Genomic DNA, 27707 nt, shown 5'->3' with positions numbered 1-27707 from the left:
CGACAAAGTTCAGCCATGATGGCCCAGCATGGCAGACTCTTGATAAATCCTACCCTTGCCCCCATTTGTCAACAAGTGCTGCTGTATTACTCCTTTAGATGGTGCCAACAATATGAAAGCACAAGGTTAGATGCAGAGCAGAATTGTAAATCTAATAACTAGCATTCCAATTATATTCAAAGATCATGAATACGGGGATTTAAAGAAAGAAGAAGAAAAAACAAAGCCCCCTACAGTCACACATCAAAGGTGAATGTCCGCAGGCCTAAGCTAAAGGACTGAAATCATTTTGGTAAAGAGAGCAGAGGTTGATCAATCTTGAATATCTTCTTCACAACCAACATAGCATCCCAACCTTTAGTCTACACTCCTGATAAATATGAATATTTTCCAAACAACTGCTTTAGTGAGTCAGATAATCTGACATTTGTGATCTACAGTATATTCTGCCTCTAGACAACACTAGCTATCACTCCCACATTGGTTTCTTATAGCCATCTGCAATTGAGGGCAATAGTTCACATAGCAGTAATTTTATCAAGTTTCTCTATTGTTCATTGTCACAAAACCCACACTTTATTTTGGCCTGTACATCCACATGCGGAGGCTGTATCAAATTCTGCCCTTAGAAAATGGAGCTTGGTATAATTTGCAGGTATAAATCACCATCACAGTTACTCAATCAGATACATGACATGTCTGAGTGTAGGTAAAAAAACAGATCTGCTGACTCCAGTAGTCTGTCTATCGGAGTACTATTGTTGGGTGCTAGATGTTGGTGTCTGCAGGGCTAGGCTGTTCATCAGAAGGTTTGGGTTGCTGCCACAAAAGCAACTTTTTTTCAAAACACAATTGGTCATAGTCATCTGTCTCCCCGAGACATTGCTGTTATTTTTCAGTAACCCTTACATCAGAGGGCCATGCACTTGTCTGTGTTATCAGGAGCAATACTGTCCCTTTATGCATTGTTGTGCACCATTATGTCTATTCAGTAATGTGGGTGTGTGGATGTGGACATCTTGGAATAATTACATGAAATGTGTGATCATTACACACGGGTTATAAAGCTAACTTCTCACCTTGACTGTACTTGTACACAATGCAGTACGTGAAGGCAGCTTTCCTTCATACAGAAGCCGTGCCTTTGATACAAATAAACAGAATGGTAGATGACATGAATGCACACACATTCAAGCCCAGTCTGACAGGAAAATCAATGTTATATCCCTACAGGGCCCTGTAGTGTGCTTGTGGCTCTTAGTGATGAGTTTGTAGTGACCATATTGTACATGATGGCATTTTTATGGAGTTTGCACTGACATTATCCAAACCACAAAGCATCCATGAATGCCAGGCTTCACCTCTTACCTGCAAGGACCAGTGGTAGAAATAAACTAAAAACATTTACTCAAGTACTGTACTTAATGCCAATCCTGAGGTAGTTTAAGTATTTTCATTTTATTGTACTACTTTATACTCATACTCCACTACATCTCGGAGGGAAATATTGCACTTTTAACTATATTTTTTATAATAATGAAATGCACCAGATAGTATCAAAATAGGTAGATGCTGCTTGCATGTTAATGCATCAGTAATAATCATTCAATAGTACAATAAATAACCTAATAATGTTAATTTGACAAAAGGCCATTTTGCCTGTATGAGGAGTACACACTTTCACGTTGTACTTTAATTATTTTGCAGATAATACTTTTATACGTTTACTTACTTAGTACAATTTGAACGCAGAGTTTTAGGTTTTATTTTGTTTTCATTCGTAAATGTTTAAATCTTGGTATTTAGTAAGGATCTGAATACTTTTCCCACCAATGACTGTGACACAAACGCACTCTGAATGTTTTTGATATACTCCTTCCCATTTTTGTCTCAATTTTGTGTGCCATTCCTTACACATTTCCATTCATTTTTCCTGTTAATTATTTTGGAATGATATGCTGTTGGTTGGATCATAATATACAGTATTGTGTTTACTGTCCTCCTCCATGATAATGTACAGTGCATACGGAAAGTATTCACAGCGCTTCACTTTTTCCACATTTCATTATGTTACAGCCTTATTCCAAAATGGATTAAATTACTTTTTTTCGTCAAAATTCTACACACAATACCCAATAATGACAAAATGAAAAAAATGTTTTTAAATGTTTGCAAATTTATTAGAAATAAAGAACGAAAATATAGTATGTACACAAGTATTCACAGCCTTTAATCAATACTTTGTTGTGGCACCTTTGGCAGCAATTAAAGCCTCAAGTCTTTTGGAATATGAAGCCACAAGCTTGGCACACCCATCTTTGGCCAGTTTCGCCCATTCATCTTTACAGAACGTCTCGAGCTCCATCAAGTTGGATGGGGAGCGTTGGTGCACAGCAATTTTCAGATCCCTCCAGAGATGTTCAATGGGATTCAAGTCTGGGCTCTGGCTGGGCCACTCTAGGACATTTACAGAGTTGTTCTGAAGCCACTCCTTCGATATCTTGGCTGTGTGCTTAGGGTAGTTGTCCTGTTGAAAGATGAACCGTCGCCCCAGTCTGATGTCAAGAGTGCTCTGGAGCAGGTTTTCTTCCAAGATGTCTCTGTACATTGCTGCATTCATCTTTCCCTCAATCCTGACTAATCTCCCAGTTCCTGCCGCTGAAAACCATCCCCACAGCATGATGCTGCCACCACCATGCTTCACTGTAGGGATGGTATTGGCCAGGTGATGAACGGTGCCTGGTGTCCTCCAAACATAACGCTTGGCATTCACGCCAAAAAATTCAATCTTTGTCTCATCAGACCAGAGATTTTTGTTTCTCATGGTCCGAGAGTCTCTCAGGTGCCTTTTGGCAAACTCCAGGCAGGCTGCCATGTGCCTTTTACTAAGGAGTGGCTTCTGTCTGACCACTCTACCATACAGGCCTGATTGGTGGAGTGCTGCAGCGATGGTCGTCCATCATGGAAGTTCTCCTCTCTCCACAGAGGAACCCTGGAGCTCTGTCAGAGTGACCATCGGGTTATTGGTCACCTCCCTAACTAAAGCCCTTCTCCCCCGATCACTCAGTTTAGAGGGACGGCCAGCTCTAGGAAGAGTCCTGGTAGTTCCAAACTTCTTTCATTTACGGATGATGGAGGCCACTGTGCTCATTGGGACCTTTAAAGCAGCAGAAATTTTTCTGTACCCTTCCCCAGATCTGTGCATTGAGACAATCCTGTCTCGGAGGTCTACAGACAATTCCTTTGACTTCATGCTTGTTTTGTGGTCTGACATGAACTGTTAACTGTGGGCCCTTATATAGACAGGTGTGGGCCTTTCCAAATCATGTCCAATCAACTGAATTTACCACAGTTGGACTCCAGTTAAGCTGTAGAAACATCTCAAGGATGATCAGTGGAAACAGAATGCACCTGAGCTCAATTTTGACCTTGATCGCAAAGGCTCTGAATACTTATGTACAAGTGATTTCTTTGTTTTTTTATTTTTAATAAATTTGCAAAAATCTCAAACTTTTTTTAAGTTGTTGTTATGTGGTATTATGTGTAGAATTTTGAGGAAAAAAATTAATTTAATCCATTTTGGAATAAGGCTATAACATAACAAAATGTTGAAAAAGTGAAGCGCTGTGAATACTTTCCGTATGCACTGTAGCTGTAGCATATCACTAACATATACAGACACATGGTGTTACTCATGCACTCATATTCTCATGGTTTACCAACAAAAAATAATTATGCAGTCAGACCCAAACACACACACACACACACACACACACACACACACACACACACACAAAATCTACCTCTAAAATAGCCAAATGCACATTCCTGAAGAGGACGGGGGGTGGCGTCTGTGTGTGTGTGTGTGTGGTGGGGGGGGTGATCCAGGAGAGTTGGGAAAGTGGGACCTTGCTGAGTGACGTCAGCCCTCCTAAACACACACAAACACGCACACGCTCGCGCGCACACATACACACACCCCTCTCTCTCTCATTCCTGTATTTTCCTGAGCCTGAGGTTTCAGTCCGTGCTCAGGTCTCGGCACAGAGAGAGACAGACTGACTGACGGAGAGAGAGAGAGAGAGAGAGAGAGAGAGGGGAGAGCGAGGGGCTGTGTGTCCCAGCCACATCGCACTCTTCAAACAACCACAGTCTCGCCACGTTCAACTCAATGAAGATCTAACGAGCACAACATAGACAGACCCAAACCAGAGAATATATATCACATACACGCTCCACGTGCGTGTTTTTCTTTTTGCCCTATCGCGCCGAAGATCGTTAATGCGCTGGTGACGGACAACTCGAGGAAAGAAACCAAATAAGAGCGAACAAAACGGGGGAAGAGAAGAAGGAGAACCTGAGGACGGATTTCTTTCCTCCACGTTATTTTTATTTCCCCAGGACTAGACTGTCATTACTGGATGTAAAAAAAAAAAAAAAAAAACTCTCGACTTCTCTTTGTACAGAAAAAAAGGAGAGACTGAGTTTCAAACTGACCGCACAATGGTGATAAGGTAAGCTTGTTGGACGAGCCTGGGAGTTTTGAGGTTGTAACAGACAGTCGGAACTGAATTTGCTGCCGCAGTGATTTCAGGTGTGCGTATCATGAAGTTGGTTCAAACATATGAGCTGTAGTTATACCTATTTTTACTAGCTTTATTCTCCTAATGCATATATGCATATGCAGGCTATATGCTGGCTGACGTGTTGAGGGATACAGCCGTTTTATTTATGTGTCAGTAATTGTTTTAGACAGAGTTTATTATTATGAATGCGCGCAACCTTGAATGCAGCAGCGCTTTCCGAGCCACATTACATTATGTAAAACGCCACGAACGGCATTAAATAGCATTATCGTTTATTAACCTATTTTGAAAATGTGTCTGCACATAATCTACATCGGTGAATGTGCAGGTGGAATATTTCTGTCAGGGTGTGTGCGTTTTGTGTTGAGGTTTGGAGAGGCGACTAATGTCAAAATCTGTTCAATAAATCATCCCCACACATCGTAATGCATATATTCCATTGCTTTAATATTGCGTTTTGAGTAGGTTACAGTTGATTTGTTTCGCTTAATGTTTTTTTTTGTTTTCTCAAATAAAAACAAACCCCGCCAGCTTAAACATGTTATTCTAAGCTCGCTGTCATGTTCATATAGCCTACAGTTCATTTAGTGGACTCTTTTAGAGTTGTGGAAGCCTTTTCAGCGACTAGATTGATTGTGAAGAATTTTCAAAGTGCATTCCTGCAACTCTCCAGAGGTCTCTCGTCTTATCAGTCTTATTTTTAGAAGACATTTTATTTTCGCGGGGGTTTAAAGTTGACTTTGCTTTTTAAAGAGCTCACGTTTCCAAAAGCAGCAAGAATATCAGTGAGGCAGGCAGAGAGTCAGTCAGTCAGTCAGTCACGCAAGTCTGTCAATCAGGTGAAAGTGAACCTTTATTTCCGAGCTGTGTGCACACCACCTGTGCTCAGTGTGCCAGTTGGGCCACTAGGGGACTCTATACTATTCTCATCAATCAGTGAGGGGAATGCAGTAGAGAGGCTACAAGTCAGGAAGACGGGATTTTAGGCACTATGTAGAAAACTATTTGAACATAAATAGGCATAGTGGTTTCCAAAGCTCACAAAATAACTGGTTCATGTATCCATCAGATGGTTGAAAAATTATGAATTTGTAATCTGCAATAGGCTACACATTAGGAGGCATTATGGTGTAAAACAAAAGGCCTAAAAAAGGCTGCCTGACCATATGCTTTGTAATATATTGCTGTCTGAGTCAAATGAAAAGGCAGTGATTAAAGGTAGTGTAGGCTAGAGTGTGAGGTGTTCAAGTATGTGTGTGTGTGTTAAAGCATGCACATGAGCATGTGTGTCAATTCCCAGTTTATAGCCAATAAGCACTCTAGCAGAGCACTTCCCAGCACCTCCACTGTCTTGCATGTTTTACAGTTCCAAGCTCAAACAATTAGCACTTGCCCAATTTTGACACAGCACAATTAACGCTGTCACCACACGTTCGATTTCCAATTTTGCTGTTGTGACAGCAGCGCTCAAAAGACGAGACAAAATGGATAAGGTGGTGCCCGCTTAAAATGCTGCTATCCAAAGTCACTGAAGGGAGCAAAGTGTCTCAGTCATGGAAAAGCGGCACTGACGCGGCCATCTTCTCTCAAACCCTCCTCCTTCACTTAATTCCTCCGAAATAACATAGCTTTTTGTTGAAAAAATGTTGATGTAAAATGTGAAAAGATAATTCCACATTATAGTGCAAAGGAAATTAAAGGAGAAATAAGTCAAGCCTGCACCAGTGTGTGTGTGTGTGTGTGTGTGTGTGTGTGTGTGTGTGTGTGTGTGTGTGTGTGTGTGTGTGTGTGTGTGTGTGAAGGATACAAACAGTTCATGGCATGCAAGCCATTAAATTGAAAAATGATATAAGGGTTTACAAAGTGCCTATAAGGGAGTTGGGCCATTTTTGTGTGCCTGCCGATCTATTTTTTTCTCCAGCTTTTGTGCCTGAAGCACATTCTGAAATCATATCCCACATTTTTGACAGTGTCTAGAGGGGACAAAGGGGTATTTTCAAGACTGAACGTTGGAGCGAAGTCAACAATGTCTTTCAGATGTCCTTTTTACATGTATTACTTCTCAAATGTACACTTACCTGGCTAAGTGTTTTTACCAGCGCTACAGCACATATGTGGGTTAAAAGTTAAGCTCATAGATATAAGCTCATTGACAGCAGTGCGTTTAATGTAACAGAGGCATCTTGAAGGACTACGGGAACTTTCAACATTTCCTTATCCGAGTCCTTCTTCGGCACAAAGCCAAGCCCTCTTACAAACAAGTGTGCCTGCACCTCTCAGTCCCATTGTCTTCGCACAGCCAAGTAGCTCTGACGCACTGGTTTATTTTCAAGTGCAGACAAAAAGAGCGAGAAAAAAAACTTTGTGTTTACGTGTGTGCCTATGCCTGTGTGTGTGTGTGTGTGTGTGTGTGAGAGCACTACTTCAGGAATCCCAAGGCCAGGGACCCTATTACGAGTGTGGAATGAGAAATCAACACTTACATTGCAAAAATGGATACGTAAACATAGAGGCCACAATTATCAGGCGCCGTGGTGTTGGAGCTGAAGGAGATGCAGTGCCAATAGGTCTGTTAGCAATCACCCCCCTCACTGCCTGCCCTCTGTAATCCAGTGGGTGTATTCTAGTTTATTTTGCGCCAGCAACAGCCCTTAACAACTGCCCACTGACTGGCAGGCTGGCCGGCTGGCTAGCTGGCAGGGTGGGTGGTTGGCGGATGCAAGGGAAGTTTGATTGGTAGAGGTCATGTTGGATGAAAAAAAATAAAATAAAAAAAAAAGGGTAGCAAGGTGCGTGCCCATGCGTCGTAGCAGTGTTGGTATGTGTGCTGCACACACTACATGTTTGTATGTACATGCGTGGGTGCATTTTGTACATCTAGCACTTTAGTTTCCTCATGTTGATCAACGGATGTGTGCGCCTGTGCATCAGGGGCCTCCAGCCGACTGCAAACCCACTTCACAGAGGCCAGCTTGATGCATTGTGACAAATGAGAAAGCAGTTTGATTTCGCACAACACTGAGCTGCACTCCAGCATAATGAAGTGATCATGGCTTTACCCTTGGTTCACTTTGGCCCCGGTCCCGCTGTGTTTTTCCCCTCTATTCAATCGCTTCACTCACTTATTTACTTGGCAAGCATTTCCTCCCGTAACCTCTAGTACTGCATAACTAGCGTCAAGGGTGGGTTGCTTGATAAAAACCACCGCTACGGGGCATTGGTTTTACACATAGGGGAACGCTCGCAGTTTTTTTTTATTGATATTCGAGTTGCCACTGGGTTGGAATAATAAGAAGCCTATTTCCACGCCCAGGCAAAATCACCTCTACTGTCCATCACGCTGTCAGGGCAGAAAGCTGAGGCGCAAATATTATTTGGCAGTGGAAGGAGCACAGGGCTATAGCTGAGCTTGTTCTTTCCCGTTTACTCTTATTCTTTGTGTTACACTTGTTTTCTCGCTCGGTCCCTTGCTCATATTCTTTCTTTCTCACGGTCTCGGATGAGTCTAATCAAAACAAAGTAACAAAGTCCCCTGCCTTCCCTGTCCTTTCATCCTGATTTTGCTACATGTATCTTCCTCAGTGAAATGTACTTGCAAGTATTCTAACACAGAAAGCGCAGTGTCTCTTTTTAACATGGTTCAACTTAGTGTTGGGTACAACGCAGTTAGAATGCTTCGCCTAGAGGCTTTGGGTACAGGGGGAGTAACGATGTGTCAGAAAAAGGGAGGACTGCTTTTCCGCCGCAGCTGTCCTTTGCTTGCAGATTGGGTTTCAGAAGATATGATGGATGCCAAACGCCTGTAGCCAGTTGTGAAGGCATAGAGGGGAGGGGAGTATGCTGGTATGGATTTGGATCGGGGTCAGTGGCACTGGCAGAGGATTGGAATTCTGCCCTAGACCTCCATTTTGGATCACCCACCATCAATCAACAGTCACTATTAGCACTTTGAGAGAGTTAAAGCTAATTAGAAGAAAACTAAAGAGCAAGTGAAAGAGAATATTGCAAGAATGAAAGTGATGGGGCATAAAAAGGTAGCTTGGTGATACTTTTGTAAGACTTCATTCTGGTTGTGTTGCAACCCAAAACATTATTTCTTTTTATTCCTTTCCCATTGTCTCATTTTCTCTTATCTTAATTTTTTTTTTGGAAAGACTGAGAGCAGAATCCACTGAGGTTCATTTGAATAACCGGCGGAATGAGGAAATAAAAGCTGGAGGAAGAAATGGAAGTGGCGGTCGGCTCTGTGCATTCATGTCACACAGCTTTATCAAATTATTCCACAATAGCAGCCACACAAGTGATGGAATTTCAATTAAAGTATGACAGTTTTCGAATTTGTTTCTGCTCGCAAGAGAGCTAGTAGGGGTTGTGTTTCATGGGTTGGGGGGGCGAAGGAATGGCGGGGAGGGTCTCCTACAGAAGACATATTTTTCAGTCTATATTCTCCATTTATCCATTTATCCACCTCCCTCCTCACTCACCCCCCATCCTCCATCAAAAGGCAATGACTTAGCTGAAACACTTTTGTTCAGAGGCTCGCTGCGGTTAGAGCCTGGTGCCAGGCAAAAATGGGGTGTTATGATAAAGGTCTCTGCGACAAGAAGTCAAAAATGGAGCCTTTTGTTGATAGGCTCTTTCCAAGAACAATTACGCTACCTGCTGTGCCAAATAGAAGGGTGCAGGAGATAAGTGCAAGGGAGGGGTTTTCAGCTCAGGCTGGTGGCTACCTCGTAAACTGTGAAAAAGTAACATATACACACACACACACACACACAGACACACACACACACACACACACACACACACACACACACACGTGTGTATACATATACACACACACATATACATATATATATATATATATATATATATATACATATATATATATATATATATATATATATATATATATATATATATATATATATATATATATATATATATATATACATATATATATATATACACACACACACACACACACACACACACACACACACACACACACACACACATACATACATACATACATACATACATACATACATACATATATATATATATATATATATACATATATATATATATATATATATATATATATATATATGTGTGTGTGTGTATGTGTGTGTATATATATATATATGTTACTTTTTTTTTACAGGATAGACAAAACATGTTTGTTGCTGCAACAGCTCTGCATAAATGTATTTGCATAAGGTAAACCTAAAGTAAGACCTAACATTTATCTTAAATTAAGCTTAAGAACAGTTGTGATTGAGATTTGTATTTGTGGGCCATTTGCATTTCCCAGACTCCCAATGGAATTGGCAAAGAGGAGAAAATTCCATTAAATGTGCAGTGACATTGCCACATAGCAATTTCACGAATGAGGAATGCATTTAATAATGGATGGAATTTTCATAATTTGGAAGTGTTTCCCCAATTCGTGCCATAATTCTTGATGTGACACGTGTTGTAATGGGATCTCGTGCCTCCAATCTGCTCACAGAGTCTGGAACCCACATGTTTAAACATGTATGGATATCTCACAAGCAAAGTGAGAAACATTGTACAGAAAAAGGCAGGGAATTAGGACTGATTAACATAAACACTGTGTAAATATTTCTTCTATATTGTTCCTCATGTATGCTTTTTTGAAATTCACATTCCTGCATCACTGCAAGGTTAGGAGTCAATGTTTAAATTCTGTGTAACCCCAGCATTCTCCTTCTACTCAATCTGCAATTATAGCTAGCTGCTTTGAAGAAGCCAGGCGGAACTAAAATGACTTTTCATGTCCGGTATAATGACTGCCATTTGGAAGCGAACATGGAGAGAGAGGGCGAGAGAGATAGAGCAACAGAGGAGAGAGTGAAAAAAAATGGAGGGAGGGGCAGAAGGAGGGAGAAAGGGGGACAATCAGTGGATGAAAATGGCTTAGGTCACCTCTGGTTCTGACCAGACGGCCCAAACCAACCGCCTTTCCCTCATCATTCCTCTTAGATGAATCTACCACATTTTGGTTATTTCCTTCCCTCCCTGTGCTGTGCACTGAAACATTCACCCCCATGTCATGTCTCCATCTTTCTGCCATTGGTCTCCATTTGTTTGCCATCAACGGAAGCTTAACAGCTTTAAGGCGGATTACAAGATGAATTGCACAGAGCAAGACGCCATATATTCTCTTTAGGGTGGGCTAGTACTGCCAAAGGCCAGAGCTGAGCGCCGTCACCTGGGCTAGCAGCTGGCTATCTTTTACACTTCCCTCGCTAATGAGGCCAGACAGTTGGGTCTGAAGTTATAGCGCAGGCTGGATGCTGTGTTGGTAATCTATTATTTAGACTCTCGTGGGGAGGCTGGTCTCAAGAATTTCATGCATGCATTTTGCAAAGCAAATGGTAGCCGGGAGATACAGAGCTCTGTGTGGGAAAAGAAATGAGCAAGTATTAGACATTAATGTGAGTCGCAGCGTTTCCTTGTCCTGCCTATTTCAAACCTGCCAAGACCTGAAAGGAAACCTTTAGGTATTTTGTCATTTCTTTCTCATACTAGAATAGGAATGTTGCTCATACAGATGTGTTTCAGTGGTGCTAGCAATGCTGACAACTCAATCCAAAGCAAGTCTTCTTTGTCTTTTCCATTCAGTGTTTTTCCCCACCTTCCTTCCTTCCTTTATTTCTTTCCTCGTTGTGATATTTTAGGGATGACAGATGAAGGTTGCGTTCACGTCTTCAAACAGCCGACAGAACAACGGGTGTATCTTTCCGTTCCCTTTTCATGTATATTTTAGGAACTATTTCAGAGGGGTTTCGGAGAGTTGCATCACACTGTTACAAATAACACTGCGCAGACAGGCTTTGTTTATATTTAGTCAGGCTAGAAAACTATGGCGCACTTGCCCCACCTATATATTTATAGAATAATACCAGCGTTTAAATTTTAAAAAGGTACCAGGGATTGCTATGGTAGTTTTTGAAACATGCATTTCATAACAGTCCTACTCATTCAGTTGAGCATCCAGAGATTAGAAAAGCATACTGGTCTGGTGCCAGTCACAAAATCAGCAAATAAGGTATCAGTATCCACTAACTTTTACAGCCCCATTTGGCAATTAACTATATTTGGACCTGTGTAAATGCAAATCTACTGGGAGATGAGATGGCAACAGTTAAACATAGAAAGGCAGTTTTAGCCAGAGCTGTTTAGCAGACTTGGGTTACTCTTAAATGAACGTCATGCAGAATGGCTCAAGATTCCACAAATAGCTCAAAGTGATAGATGGCATAAATAAGCTACACATACCAAACCCCATGAAGTCACCAAGTTATTATGACTCCACATGTAATGCAGATCCACATCATGATAATTTAATGTTGGTATTTGCACAGGCAGGAAATAGGCTACGCGACGAAGAAAGTGGCATATCAAGTCATCAAGTCATGGGGAGTTACAGCAAGAGAAACTGGCTGTGGCATACTGTCACACCACAGTCACAACCACATTATGCCTTTCCATTCATTGGCCCAATGAGAAGGATCCATGAAATCCCCAAAACCTACAGGGTGAAGTTAACTAGAATATCCGTGACCTCTAATAAAAAAGATTTTCCACTACATTCCTCATGCTGTTCTAGAAAAGTCCATGGTCAGGTGTAGGGCAGCGCAACCCAAGCTGCCACACTTAATCCACCACCTACCCCTACCTTGTCCTTGCATGTGTTCTCCTGTCGATCTACCCTAAAGAAACATTCCAGGAGAGTTTTAGCATCGCTGTAACTGGACACCATGTGTGTGTGTGTTTGACAGTGAGAAAGGGAGAGTTTGTACGTGGGGATTGGAATGCTTGGCTATGGCCTTCTCTTTTTTTCCTCCAATCTGTGAAAGTTTAACACGACATGCTACTTGGGTTACATGATGTAAGGCAACAAATAAGCCTGAGATCAGGTCCCTAGGCAGCAAAGGCTAATAGGAGGTTTGGTTTAAGATGTGATGACAGCATCTTGGGCATGTGTGTCTACAGTGCTGGTAGGATTTGGCGAAGAGAGGTGGTGGAATTAGATGAGGGGATGAGAGAGAAAGGCATGGGCACACACATTGATATACACATGATTAGCAGGACAAGAAGTTGAGATATGGATAAATGAAAGGTTTTGGAGAGTAGAAAATAGAGACAAGGCAAAAACAAGGGAAAGGTGGGTGAACATAAGACACATTTTTCTATGGACTTATATGCTATCTATAAAGTAACTTGTTAAATGAATGGTTTGAAGGCAACTCAGGAGAAAAATCCCTCCAGATACCAGGGTTTCCCCCAGTGTATTGCAAGCCTGGTGGCCCTACGGGCCTAAGTTGCCCCCCACCAGGCTTAAGCCACTGGGGGAAAGAATTTGAATGTATTTTTAAGACGTTTTTTAAACTAGTTACAGTGGGGCTGCTCAGTGTGAAACTTAGACATAGTCATATTTAAACCTCCAGTTAGCTTTTAGCATTGACTTAATGTAGAGCCCTATGAAATCTGTCTTATAGCTTTTTTAAATTCTCAATTTTGCAATTCCGCCCATGATTCTGTTATCACAGAAACTATTGGGCTCTACATTAATGCAGCCATCAGTCTGGGACTGGCCCCCAGGCGAGGTAACTTTTCTGGGGGAAACCCTGAATACCTCCATGACTGTAGTTGAAACAGAGATTTAGATTGACTGAAATGGCTTAGTAGCTTTTAGTGTTGTCTATATTTGATGGCTTGCCTCAAGTCTAGACAAGGAAAAAAGGCGTCAATTACAGCAGGTTTTATTTCAAAAGTATTAACTCAGAAAGAAAGCTAAAATGCACCAAAGAAAATGTGTGGACGGATGGCAAATTAGCTGTTGATTCTGGCGGTCACACCTCAAGGTTTTAATACTGCAAGGGGATTTTCCTCTTACCATAGCTGATTTTTATTCCTGTGACAGTCCAGGAATAGTGTTTTTGTGTGTGTGTGTGTGTGTGTGTGTGTTTTACAGTACTAGGCTCCTTGTGTCACAGTCTATAGAAAGGTCCATTTGGTAGCCATGAAAACACATTACAATGCAATCCCTTCTTACCCTTCCTTCTGCTCTCTACCCCGTCTTCCCACCCTCTGCTGTTATTTGGAAACCTTCGCGACCATCTATTGTGATAAGCTAAATACAAAGCTGCGAGGAGGATGTCCCGCGCTAGCTGCTAGCCATATTTTTGTCTCGCTGCTCCGCTTGGACTTCCGGTCCGCATAACACTGCACCAGGGAATTAACCTCTGTTGCGGTTTCTTTCATATTGAATACATTTTTGCAACAGTCACTCCAACAGAGCCGCGAGGGGAAAAGTACTGTAAATGTTGCCAAATTACTGACAGCTTCTCTCTAGCCTAGCTGCATTAATGCACAGTGAATGTGATAAACAGCTCTGTCTCCCTTGCTTGTGGCTGCCTCGAGTGCAACCTTTACACAAATAAAAGGGCATGGCATTTTTTTTTTTTTATAAGACAATTTAGTTGACGTGAAACTGGGAAGTTAAATAAAGGAGAGTGTAGTTCAGTGAATGGGACCTTACTACATTGTCACAGTTTGTGACCTTTCCCATTTGTTCTGACATGCCAGGGTTTTTCTCTGTCAAAATGGCCTACGTTATTTGTAAGCGAGTCCTCCCTTCCTGTTCCCCTTTCTTTTCATATTTGCCATCTGCAGTGACTGCATGACGCCACAGATTCTGTGTCATCAGTGACAACGCGCTCACACACACAGGGACTAGACAAGAGAGAGTGGAGAGGAAGAAAGAGAGAGACAGGAGAGACAGTGAGAAAGAGAGCTCACTTCATCCTTTAATTGTGTCTCTGTGAATGTCCCAGTGGACTTCATTACCCAGGCATCCTAAGAAATCTCACTTGTTTGCTCTTGGAAACATGTAAAGAGCGTTTGTAGTTCTTTTTATGTCTCTACAGCAGAATTAAGTGTTTCAGTTGGGCTAGTCAAAATGTCTCTGTAGCACAGATCGAGGCATATTTCAAGCAGTTAATAAAGCCAAGGACTTCTTTGCAGTAAGAAAGTTTTGATGATTATGTGCATAGCTAATGGCTACGAAAAATAATGCCTTGAAAAAGCGGAAATACGGGAAATAAGGTCTAATGGCTGCCCTCAGCAGGCCCTCTCTGCCAATATATTTTACAGCAGCAGAATTGAAGGACATTCTCATTTAACTTTAAATAATATATTTACATTTTGTTTAGTTCATCTAGACCTTTAACGAATAATCAGACACACATTTTAGTAGTGCTAATGGACTCTAAATGACAGCTAACTTCTGGCCATAGCAAATGTCATATAATAAAATGTTCAAATTTTCCAGGATAGTGACATTAGTCATTTTCATAAACTGCTTTGTTTGTGAAAATGACACCCTTTCTTTTACAATTTAAAGACGTATATTAGTGACACGTTCATCTTCCGTAGGCCCTACCGGAGGACTGGAGGTAATTTTTGACTTCATTAAATCCGGGGCTAACAATCTACAGCATCTCTGCATAAAAACACAGCAGGAGAGGTGATTATGTTTGGAAATTAGCTCACTCATTTAGAGCTGTGTGGATGCAGATGCCTTGCATTCAATGGAAGCCTATTATTCCAAACGACTCTCATTAAGCCATAGTGAAATAAGGCAAGCTGTGGAAGCAGTGAAATAAAATCTTTAGACTGGCTGTGCAAAACTCGTCGGCGGTAAACTACGCTGTCTTCATTAAGAACTCTGACGTCAGGAGAGAAATTCAGAAAAGGACTCTGTGTAAAAGAAAAATTGTATGCAGCTGATTTCTACCTCTTAAGCCCTATAGGAGGTTATTTAGTGTTTGTGCTCTGAGCCGAGGGAACCGACAATACAGTCTGAGCTTGATGAGTGAGTTTACCTAATACTGAGGAGCATCTGATGAGTCACAGCTGATGTATAATTTCTGTATTTCAATGTAGACCTGCTGATCAGAAACTCTTTTGAATGACATTCATAGCAAGCCACTTTTCTTGATTAGTCAGGCTGTGCTCACTTCTAAACGAAAGAAATCAGATCACATCTTCCCATGGACTACGGTATCGGTTCCATTCCCAGAGACCATCATGAAAATCCACATCCATTCTACTGCCATTTGCTGTCTCCCTACAGCAAACACTTGTCTGCCACTGCTCAAGTCCCTTCCAGGTAGGCATTTATACAAAAAGCAAAAGGCCTTGGAATGTCTTGGTTAAATGCTGCTTGTAGTCCGCTAACAGCCTAGATCACCACAGAAAGTGTCATTGATCTCCTCTCCTTACCAAGCACCTTATTTTTTTTTTTTCACAAAACAAGACGTGCAGTCGGGGCCAATTCAGGCCAGTCCGTCAATTATTCATTCATTACCCAGTCCATCCCTACGTACCAGTGAACACATTGATTATTGGTGCTTTCTTTGCAATACATTTACAAATAACTATTATAATAAATCATATCTATTTTTGGTTGTCTTTGGTTTATGGAGTGGCATGTAATTTAGTAAAAGTTCAATTACTGCAAGAATTCAACTTGATTATAATGTTTTAAAACATTCCAACACCTTTTGTAAGACAGCCAGCACTGTTGCCTGGGTCACAAAGCTAGGTCCATTTAGATTTACATCCAATGCAGGTTTAATGTGGGTAAAGTCTGAAAGGATTATCAGTGATGCTCACTTGCCATGTCACAGTTTGCTAAAAATTGCATAAGCTTTGAAACCAAAGTAGATATATTTGCATGTACTAAACCTGTAAAAAGTGTTGGCAATACAAACAGGCTGTTTTTTATATATATATAAAAAACAAAAAAACCATTTATGGAGAAGTAATACAGGGTTTTATATGGTCTTGACTAAACACTGACAAATTCTGTAGTTATTCTCATTATTTCAGGACCGTAGTAGCTTATATGACAGCATAAACCAATGCTGCATAACTAAGCACCATGGGAACGTTCAGCATCTGGATTTGTTTTTTCCCAGGATCCATTTCAAGCGTTTAACACCAGGGGAGCACAGTTAGAGGAACAAGGGAGGAAGGGAGATTAGATGGACTCTTCAGAAAAATACTGATCGGTCTCACAGTTCCCTGTGGTATCAACAACACAGCAGGTATCCTTCATTTGCATTTCCCATGAGCGTACCTCCTCCCTCTCCTGTTTCCGTTTATTTATGACAATGACCGCAGGTGGAAACCAGTTGACTGTCAAATTGCCCTAATGTTGAACAAAGATCTATAACATGAGCTGGCGCACACACATGCACAAACCCAACAGAGTCTTTCAGAGTGTTTCCCAATTTATTACAGTTCTATGATAACCTCCATCCATAGATTCATGTGCTGTTTGGCCGGGGCCCTAAACATCAGTAGCCTGTATGAAGTGATGGAATGTACACATTAAAATTTGATCTCCTGCATCAGTACATCCAGCGCTGGTCAGGATGGCAACTATAAATTGCTGGCCATTATTTTCGATTAACCACACTGACACCATGGCTCATCACATTTTCTCCCATTTTTACCCCGTCACAGTGGCGCCATATTTTCAGCGGCGTTTCATTTTAGATTGTCCCTGAAGCATGATAACGCAGACCTGCAAACCTCGGGACCCAAGCCACCAGGCGATCTTATTAATGGCAGAGCTGCGATAACAGCAGTCGTCTACGTCCCTAGTTGGTATCTTGATCTTCAGGCACATACTTTCCAGGGCCTGAAGAGCAGACGCGTCATAGCAGGTGCAAAGGGGCGATGACTTGACAGTTTATCACTGATATGCTGGGAAAGTTTAATTCCCTACATCCCCAGTACAGCAAACCGGATTCCGGACACAAAATGGCTGTCTCAATGTGAACTTTTTAAAAGATGAATGAATGAAAAGAAACCGTTCTGAAACAGAATTGCCTGGTGAAGGTTGGCGTGATTTCAGAAACTTTATAAGGAGGGCAAATCAAAAAAGAAAATTAAACAACCTTCATACATTTATAGGCTCTATATGTTAATAGAAACACAGGCAGTGTGTATGTTAATTCTAATGAGCCAGAATTGCCAACCTTGAAAGCTTCACATTGTATTAAACGTGATTTGCAGATAGCATGGAAACCGACATGGTCAGCTGCCAGCGAACATCAGGGATAGCAGATGCACAACACAAGAGGAGCAGATATATGACATTGTCAATTGCTTATTCTGTAAAATAATGGCCAGTCTGCTAAAAGCAAGAAACCACTGCCAGAATTTCAGTGTTATCAGAATTATAGTCACTTCATTACCCTCACTGTTAAGCCATTACATTATGCACATTTTATTGTCTAACTTCTTTAAATGTAGTTAGGGATAGCAGATCTCACAATCCTTGATATGGTTTGGAGCCATAGCTCATTTGTAAAACAATGATTTCAAAAGGGCAAAAGAGTCAACTGAATCTGCGAAAGCAATCTGACTGCTAAGCTCTTGTTTTGACAGAAACAAATTGTTGTGTCTGTGGGGAAAGTTCTTCCACTAGTTCTTAATGAGTTTATTGGTAATCAATATCCCTCTCTTGTCCACTGGCATGTGACACTGAGGCCGTGACCCAAGAGAGACCCTAAGACGGTGGAGTTGAGTGGGTCAGTGAGGATTGGTAGTCGCTTGTTCATGCTTAGGCAGAAAGGAATGCCCTAATTTCACCTAGGTAAGACGGAGGCAGGAAATGAAAAAAAGCTTTTTCTGTGCACTTACCCCTGTAAGTGCAGAGATACTGTATTTTTTTTCTGCAAAAAATGGGGATGCATAATGTTTCTCTTCACTTAAATTAAGGAAATTGCCTCTCTTATTTTGTCCTCTCATATCCCTAATGTATTTCATGGTTTTATCTTTCGTAAACACTTTGCAGCACATGCTAACGGTTTTGGCTTGTGACCAACGCTCTTTGAAAGTAGACCTCCTCAAAGAGCTTGGTCTGCGTCCCTGTCAAATACTGCACAAAATGCTGGTTTGCCTGTCATTCAAAACTTCTTCACGGAACCTCTCTTCCAGTGACTGTGTTAGCATCCTGCTGACGCGGACGCTTTGTTGGTAATGTCTTTTTTCAGGAAGATGGGGCCTGGCCTCCCGTTAGGGGTCAGAGCAGTTGACCCTACCCTGGCGAGCTCTCAGTCTGCGTGGGATGATTTTATTCAGCCCCACTCAGTAGAACAACGGGGTGTAACCCGGGTTGGTGTGGCACTGCCAATGCCGATTCCATTGAGAAACCCAAGGCCCTCAGAAAAGCACTGATCAAGGGTGCCGGATGTTTTTGATTCACACTGCTGAGCCTCTATATATTTACCAGTATAATCAGTCTGCTAAAATTGTGTTTGTTTTTCCTTTCTGGCTTTGCTATCCATAAAAAAAAAAAAAAGATAAAGTCTTTCTATGATGGCTCATGTCAAACACAATGTATGTGCACATTATTCAAGGTCCTTGCCTTTTTGTTATTATTTAGCCTGATACAAAGCAGAGCAAAGGAGCGATAGAAGAGGATATCTGGCAAATGAAAAACAATTGGGCCAGGTGCCAGACTCAAGTCAAGCATGTAAGCTCCATAAAGCACAATGTATTGATTTGTGAGTTATTCATTATTTGTTTTGGATGTAGAGAAAGTTCTTTGGAAAATGATTTTGGTGTGCAGTTCAGACTCTGAAATTAATGGTTTGACAGATCATCAATGACCACAGAATATGATAGTAAATGGCCTGCTATTGATTTATTTCCCAATGCCCTGCGTCTCTCCTCGTTGTATGCTTAAAGCAAGACCAAGTACTCTCCTGAGTATTGGATTTTTGTCCACCCTGCTTTCAAATGTGAAAATGAGGATTTATTTTGTCCTGCTGCTTGAGTGATGCTTATAAGAGAGCATGGATTTGACTAGATGAATGGAGATGGAGAAAGGATATACATCACATCGCACTTAATATCTCCCATGACAACAAACAGCCTTGCCGCTGATAATACGCAAGCATCTAGAACCTCAAAATGCAAAAATGGCAGATTTGTTTACTGCATTCAAAATAAATGGCTGAGGCCCCGCTTTCACTCACAGATGGCACTTCCTTTGAGAAAAAAGAATTGCAGAGCCAGTGACTCGTAATAATGCGTTGGCATGGCTGCAGCCATTTTGCACAACCTCCGGAGGCACTGATCGTCACAGAGAGGCGTTGGCATTGTCTTGGCACCGACCCGACCCAAGGCTCGGAGTAGTAACTGATAGCCAAGCTGGAGCTTGTCAGGCCTGACGCTTATCACTTTTGACATCTGTCCACGGCATCTCTTTTCCCTATCTCTTTTCTGTAGCCGGCCCCAAAACACTGACCTTGGGATCTTTTACTCTGTTACTCCAATGCCCCGTACCTCCCTCCCCCTCCTCCCATGGCCTCATTTGGCACTGCTTCCGTGTGTGTTGTTTTGAGGCTATCATTTACCCTTTAGACCTTGCGTTGTGGTCAGACATGACTTGCAAACCAATGTTCTAGCAGTGGCAAGCCCCTTTGCCTTATTTGGATTTCTGCTTCTATGCAATATTGAGTAAATTCTGTCAATGTCTATATTGTAATCATATTTTCTCTAATAAGTCTGGGCAATACAGTTTGTTTATTAAAGATTGATTTATGTAATATATACTGTATATTTCACAATTATCCCCTTAGAAACCTAATAACAGAGATGTGCAAGTACACAAAAAAGATAAAAAGTCAGTTTGTGATTTCAGAGATAATTATGTAAACCGTGGCTTAACTCGAAACGGATTTCTGCCTGCAGATGGTATGAGTTTTTATATTGCTATTTTATGTGTGTGCGCCAACAAGACAAAAGAAAAAAAGGCAAAAAAAGACAAGCTGCCACACACAGCCCAGCGTTGACAGCTTGGCAGGAAATGCCTGACAAGATGTGTTGTGAGTGAGTGCTGCTGTTGCCGGAGTGCTGTGTTGCTGTTCGTCAGCCTACAGAAAGGGTCAGCGTGGCAAGCACATCCAGACACACATATGTCCATATGGCATTCGGAGTCAATTTGTGTTACGGCTGACAAGAAAAATATGCTATCAGCTTTTACATACGTTAAGGGCCTACCAGTAGAGAGAAGCTGAAAAAGCTCATAATGTCATACTCTTTGCTTTCTATGAGAAACAACACAAACACCCCTATTTTAGCAAGTCAAGGGGGGTCTTTGTGTGTTTGCATGAAGCAGCTGAGATATTAAACAAGCTACTTTGACTCCCACACAGCTTGCAATCATAGATAATTTTTGCTGAATAGTTTTTTGCTACTGAGTCACCACATTAATCAAAATCCACAAATCGGTTGCATTTACAGCAGATTGTATTGCATCTTCCCGGGTTACATGGCACATCCTTTTACATTATGCTACTGTGACTCATCAGCAGCCCTCACCCCTGGCCTCCCTTATGAGGTAATTAAGCCCCTGGTTGTTTGTTTAGCTGTCTGCATGTGTGTCCTGCATAAAACACAGGGGGGGCATATGTTCTTCCTACCATAAACCCATTGAAACAGCGGGACACAAGTGGTGAGGAGGGGTCGACTGTGCATGTGTGTGTGCTCTAATTAGGCAGGCAGAAGTGTATTAGCCTCACTGGGCAACAGCCAGCTGGGAACATCTGGAATCGTCTTTCATACTCACCAACTTACACACACACACACACACACACACACACACACACACACACACACACACACACACACACACAAGAAAAGATATCTATGGAACAGCAGTATGATAAGAGAGCATAGGTCAGGCATGACAGGTCATATGCGCAGCTATTTAAGTCTGCCACATTTTAAGCCTTCCTCACATCACAGCCCCCAGTCATGCCTCGTCTGGAGTCCTTGTTTTAGAGTAACGGGGCCACTAACACATCTCCTGTCAGCCTTTTGAAATCACTCTGCTCTCTCCGTTTGGTTTTATTAACGGTAGATGGGATGGCTATTTTGCTTTATTGTGATCAACCTTTGATTATTTCATTCTTTCAAATTAAATTCTTCTATTCGTCAAAGTCTTGAAACCTTAGCAGTCTCTGCTATTTAAACAATAGAGCTTTCTCCTGTTAATATCAATGACATACTTCAGCAGCTCCCACTCACTGCATTCCCTCTTACATCCAACTCAGGTTCCTGCGTAGGTGCACACTCACCACTCCACAAGATACATCACTTCCTGTGTATCAGCTAAATATATTAAAAGAAATACTGCTGTCACACACTGCAAGAGGAAGAAAAAAACAGATACTGAGTTGGCACTCTCTGTATTTCTCCTGTACAGAGGGCTCAGTGAGCCAGCTGAAATAGTGTTTCTCTGTGCTATTGATTAGTTGGTTAGGCCGTGAAAAGCCAGGGACAAGACAGCCACTGAGCTCCCTTCCTTTGGCTTACCACTGCATGCAAGTAGGTCTGCTCTCACACTTTTCTCTCTCGCTTCCACTTTCATGCCCTTTTTTCTCATCCATTTATCCCAATCCCCTCTATGTACTGTATTTGTCCCCCTCATTCTTGTGCTATTCTTATGTGTTTTACTATTCCGCTCACAGAGAAAAAGCCCCAGCAAGCCGCTTGCTGAGTTAAGATCACAGGAACCCAGCTGGGGCCGCTTCTTTTATTAGCCATCAGTAGGCCGATCCAGTAGGGCAATGAGAGGGAGAAAGAGTGGGTGACAGGAGAAGCAGCGCAAGGGCAGCGTGGGGCGGCACACAGAGTTCCCAGCTGTTAGTCCACAAGCTCTGCCCCCTTTCAAAGATTAAGTAGATCAGTGGAAACGCAAGCACATACACAGAGGCGAGACAAGACAGCTGACAGAAAATGGATTGAGATATGGTCCTCAAGGGTGATAAAAGTTGCATACGGACTACCAAACTCTTAATGTTTTTTGTTTGCTGATGACTGAAAAGTTTTGCACACTGCACCACTGGAATGTACAGTAGGATAAGGTACAAGCCAGCAGGCGTGCAATGCCTTAATACCCCTACAAATCCTCTCTCCTGCCACACGTCCCTTTTATTTTTCCCTAGCATCTAAGAAACCCATGCTGCCTTTCAGTCTGTGGAGGACTGTTTTACTAGTGTGCCAGTTGTCTAGAGGGACACAAAGGACCTGAGTGTAAAATTATATTTCTAGCTATATAACCAGACCTCCATTGTGGCTCCATTTTTACGATATTATTTGCATTAAGATTGCAGGGTTGGTTTTCTGTCTTTGTTGTGCCTCCACTCTATCTGCCTCAATTCACAGTGGAAACAAAACCACTCAAAAGAAGTGTCAGTGATGAGAGCAGCACAGAGTGCTCCCATTTAGTATGATTACATTTACTGTGACAAGCAAGCATGCTGTGTTTTGGCAAAACATGTTGCAGCGGGAACCCAGAAACTTCATAATTTCTGAAAAAAAACGTGCACCACATGAGGTGTTCAAAAGACTTCACTTGAGATTTGCGAAAGCATCTTCGGAAATACTTTGCCTAAATTTTCCTTTGCGCTCAAAGTACTCAAGATGTCTGTATTGTATTTGCATATTTATGAGAAATGGGTGTCACAGTGATTAAGTTAACTGGGAGCCAGTTCTGCAGAGTGAGGATAATGAAATCATATAAAATGTGAAAGTCAAAGGACATTTTCTTAAAACATATCTCTTTCAACCTTGTGGCAGAGTTGGTGAAGTTTACTTAAAAATCAGCAAGATGATGGACAGATATCTGGTGATTCAGGTCCAGGAGCTGCTATGGTTGTTGGAAGATGGTAAAAAAAGCCCATTACATAGTAGACCTTTGCCTGATAAAAGTGGGGTACAAGCACTTAAACTCCATGAACAGTATTATTTTATCTTAAATATTACGTGCTCGAGTTCTCCTGCACCAAAAAAAAAAAAAAAAAAACTGACACAAAGATAAATCCAGAGCATCAACAGTCAGGAAAGATAATTTCACCACACATTCATGTAAACATGGAACCAATATGGACTTCATTACTAAGTGCCTGAGACCAATGTGGTTCAGTGGCCCCAGACAAGTAATTAGAGTTCACACTGAGAACTGACTCTAAAATATAGTCATTATCCCAGCAAAAAATACAACCTTTCCAGGTCAAATCACTTTGTTTGCAGCAGTAAAACAAGTTTATTTCTGCATTGAGCCACCATTATAGTAGCCCCAATCCACTTGCCAGCATTTTATGGAGCACAGAGCGATTGGGGGCGACAGAGATTCAATAAAAAAAGTGGTAACACAATTGGCTCAACACAAGGTAACCGCATGAGCGTGACAATTTTTGTGTGGAATGAGTGCTCGATTATAGTATCATTTTATATAGCAGTGTATGCGATGCATGTGCAGAATAGTTTTCATCACCCTAATTTAACAAACGTCTCCTGAATGAAGCCCCAAACGAGGGCACCAAATTCTTTATAGCCCCCTTAAGAGCTAATCAGCCATCTTGCAATGAAACAAGTTTATATTGGGCCTTCTCACACAATAGTCCCAGTGTACGTTTGTTGTTGAGCTCAAAGGTCTTGGCAAGAATGAAACTCATCCTGTTGTTGTCTTGGTGATTACTGAATACAGATAGGAGGAAGAAAAGACCATAATCTAAGAGGACAAAAAACTGCAGGCTGGCCTGTGGACAGAAGTTTCTCACAGCAATGGGAAAATGTCCCTCGAAAAATTGCCCTTGGAATGTGAGATCAGTCGTGAATTTTCAATCAACTCCACTTTCCTCCTGCAAGACTTCCGAATCAGCAAAACATCTTGTAAATATGAAGTCTAACCACTTTTCAGGGACGCCATTTGCAGTGCTCCATTGGGTTGAATCTGTTTTATGTTGAAAATGTATGATAAGGACAAATATTCTAGTGCGTGCCAGTGTTTTGTTAAGCTTTAATTTAACTGTTGTAATGTAGATTAGTTTGCTATAGGGTTGGATCGTTTTGCCAAGATGTTGGTACACTGATAATTACATTATCGATCTACTTAACAACTGGTCTTCTTTTGCGTTTTCTCACAATGGAGATTCAGAGTATAAAACTAACAGATTTTTCCATATAGCAACCTCTGAGCAGATGTAAGTATAGATGATAAAACATAATGCTACTTATGCATTTGGTGACCTCAATGTTGAATTATATTGAGTGATACAATTTTTAGTCGTCCTTTTGGACCAAAGCCAATGAAGTGCTTCCCCTTGGTTTTCCCAAGAGGCGCCACTTGAATGAGGATATGTGGGAGGATCCCGCTCAAACTCTGAAAGTACAGCCTGTGTCTCATGCTGAAAGTCAAAGACTATACACTTTATCAAACACACCACTAAAGGGGAAGGGGAGGATGACCCAGCTCACATATACACAACATTACTGCCGCCATCACCAATTTATCACACATAATTTCCTCTGCTTTTGACCTTTGACCCCTCCCTAGGGCTGTGTTTGTATTGAGGGCAACCTGCCACTGTCTGAACTATCTGTCTGAAGCCTCCCTAGAGAGACACAGCGGTGTTTTCAGGGGAAATATGCTGCTTAAGCCACTGATGGTGAATCCACCCTTCAGCCCAGCATGTGTTTCTGTCTCTGTGTGTATGTCTATCATTGTCTTCTCAGCCCTCTAGTGTTTTATGCATGCTGCTCATTAGCCAGACAATGGCCACTTACGATAAAATGTCGTTCAGGCCAATATGTCAGCAAACCCTTGGGATGAAAGAAGGGCGGGTGGCAGCAGAAAGCAGTGTGCTTGAAAAGAAAGAGAAGGCTGGAGCAAAAAGAAAGAGAGGTGAATGTGAAGGGAATGCCAGGGAGAGTCCATGGACAGCTTGAGAACAAAAGGGACAGCGTGTGCATCGAATGAGGAGGGTTTTGCATGTTTTTTCATTACAACAATCCCCGAATAAAGAATCCGCAAGACCTCAGTTCAACCTAGCACATGGCCTTTCCGAACAGCGACATTAAAAGCGAGCCCACTGAGTCAGACTGGCCTGACCTCTTGTGCTTGTGAGACCTAGTAGAACAAGCCTCTGCTCCATGCATGCACCAGCCGCACCGTTGCAGCCCTAACTGAAGCACTAGCTTCATCCTGTGTATGCTGGCTCCCTTTCCCTTACATCACCGCGTCTGGAGGCGGAAGGTGGGGAGGGGTACAAGATTAATGATGGTGCTAACCGCGTATTTATCATCCGGCTGGAGAGTAATGCGACACCTTTCTAATCTGAATATATTTCATTGGGCTGTTATGGCACTCAGCCCTGGGCCCCCTGTATGTGTGTGTGCTTGCACTTGTGTGCGTCACTGGAAGTGTATTTGAATGTTAATTATATCTGCATAACTTTGTGCGTGAGAATGAGTGTGCTTGTAAAAGCATGCGAGTACTGCGATACCAGACAGCCGCCATAAACGCTCACACTATCTACCCTGGCAAAACGGCCCTGTGGTAATTAGATAAAGATGAAGTTCCTCATTCCAGCACGTTGGGGCCACGCTCCCCGAGATCCTCTCCTCTGATTCCCAGCTGCCTTATCAGGTGAACACCCTTCTTCCATCCTCCTCTCCATCTCTCCCTCTCATTCTCCTGCAACTTCTTTTTGGCACTCAGCAGAAATCAAGATGGATGTCTCCCCAACAGAGATGGGAAGATAGGGAATGTGCAAGGCCAAGATGGGGCCTGATAGGGCCCACATTGGGTAGCCACCCGTTAGATTGGCTCTCCTGTCGCCAGGGCTGCCAGAACTATAAAGCAACTTTGGAGTAGAAACTACCTGGTTCAGAGGATCATTCTGCCATGGGTGTTTTCAGATGGGGAACGCACATGCTGAGTAGAAAGTCTGTCCACACTTGGGTAGTGCAAGACCACACACAAATGCAAAAGTATTCAATAAGTTGGCTTTCTTACATTAGGTCATATGTATTGTTAACCTACAGGTACTTATCCATTGATGTGGTAGAATTTTAAAACAGGGCAGCAGCAGAGTATATGTAATCTGTTCTGCAAACATTATCTAAATCTATTCTGGTGTGTGGCCTTACATATGGGGTCAAAGCAGGGTCAACATTTGTGTCAAGATAGTGTACACATATGATGTAGCACTGGTCATGATAAAAAAGGTTTTGCAAAATTCAGGGAGAACATAAAAAAAATAAAATAATAATAATAATAATAATAATAATAATAATTAAACGTCCAAAAGTCCAAAGATAATTACAATCATTCACAAAGTACAGCCTCAGTCTTAAGAGTCTTTGAACTCACAGGACAAGAATCTCCATCTTAGGCATTCATATTATCGAGCATACAGGCTTACATTCTAGTCAACAATCACAGCGGCGACAAGGACAACAGAATTTTATGCTGGAAGGGAGTCCACACATAGGCACGCTTTCTCGCACAGAGATTTTCTCTCGGAGATTATATGTATTGCTTTCATGTGTACCCTTTGCCAATATGCTATTTATGCAAGTGAATGTATTTCAGACTCTGAAGCTTATTGCGCGCTTCATTGTTCAAGTTCATTGTAAGGCAACAAAGGCAGATAGGGAGTTAGACAACTATTTTTCAAGTGTGAGATTTGGATAAGGCATCCTTCCCAGTAACTAACCTACCCAGATACCCATATTTACATATAAGACATCACAACAGCAGCAGTTCCTTGCAAACCTGATACAAACTCAACAAAATTCTTGGTCAAGGCTCATGTTCCAGATTTGTTGACCGCAGCTTCCGTTTCCCCATTTTCTCTAATATCTTAAATAATTAGTGTAAGAGCCAATTAGTACCCTTGGCATAAATAGGAACCAATCTTTGGTCCTCAGGTGCAACCCGGAAGCACATACAGTTTTTGACCACGCACACACAAACGCATACACACACACACAGACACACACACACACACACACACACACACACACACACCAACACCACAAGACTACACAGGCATACATACAAGCAGTGATTTGTCTGGAAACCCAACTAAGATCTCATGGAAATAAATGGAACCAATGGTTTTAACTGCAAATATGACTTGGACTTTCATTGATCAAAAAGGTAAAAAGTGCGTCAATTACTCTACTCGTGGAACAGCACCTCAGGGGCTT

At 41.9% G+C, this 27707-nt stretch overlaps 1 protein-coding gene and 1 long non-coding RNA gene across 39 annotated transcripts in view; one reads left to right on the top strand and one right to left on the bottom strand.

Moving 5' to 3' along the window:
* LOC120573258 (receptor-type tyrosine-protein phosphatase delta) overlaps positions 1 to 27707 on the top strand; it is a 363765-nt gene that overhangs the window by 229812 nt on the left and 106246 nt on the right. For 5 of the 38 annotated variants that reach the window (XM_039822896.1, XM_039822891.1, XM_039822901.1 and 2 more), the window contains exon 1: positions 4069 to 4514. The exons of 26 other annotated variants lie outside the window; for them this stretch is intronic. The gene's annotated coding sequence lies outside the window, so the exon portion shown is untranslated. Of the gene's footprint in view, positions 1 to 4067; positions 4515 to 27707 lie in introns of those variants that run through there. 7 more of the 38 variants (XM_039822892.1, XM_039822895.1, XM_039822862.1 and 4 more) reach the window with 3 other exon arrangements.
* The window catches only part of LOC120573266, a 254868-nt gene that overhangs the window by 131568 nt on the left and 95593 nt on the right, over positions 1 to 27707 (bottom strand). The window lies entirely within an intron of this gene.

The sequence above is a fragment of the Perca fluviatilis genome, chromosome 14 (genome assembly GCF_010015445.1).
Source record: "Perca fluviatilis chromosome 14, GENO_Pfluv_1.0, whole genome shotgun sequence".
Taxonomy (NCBI): domain Eukaryota; kingdom Metazoa; phylum Chordata; class Actinopteri; order Perciformes; family Percidae; genus Perca; species Perca fluviatilis.
This window is presented reverse-complemented; position numbering and strand designations above follow the sequence as displayed.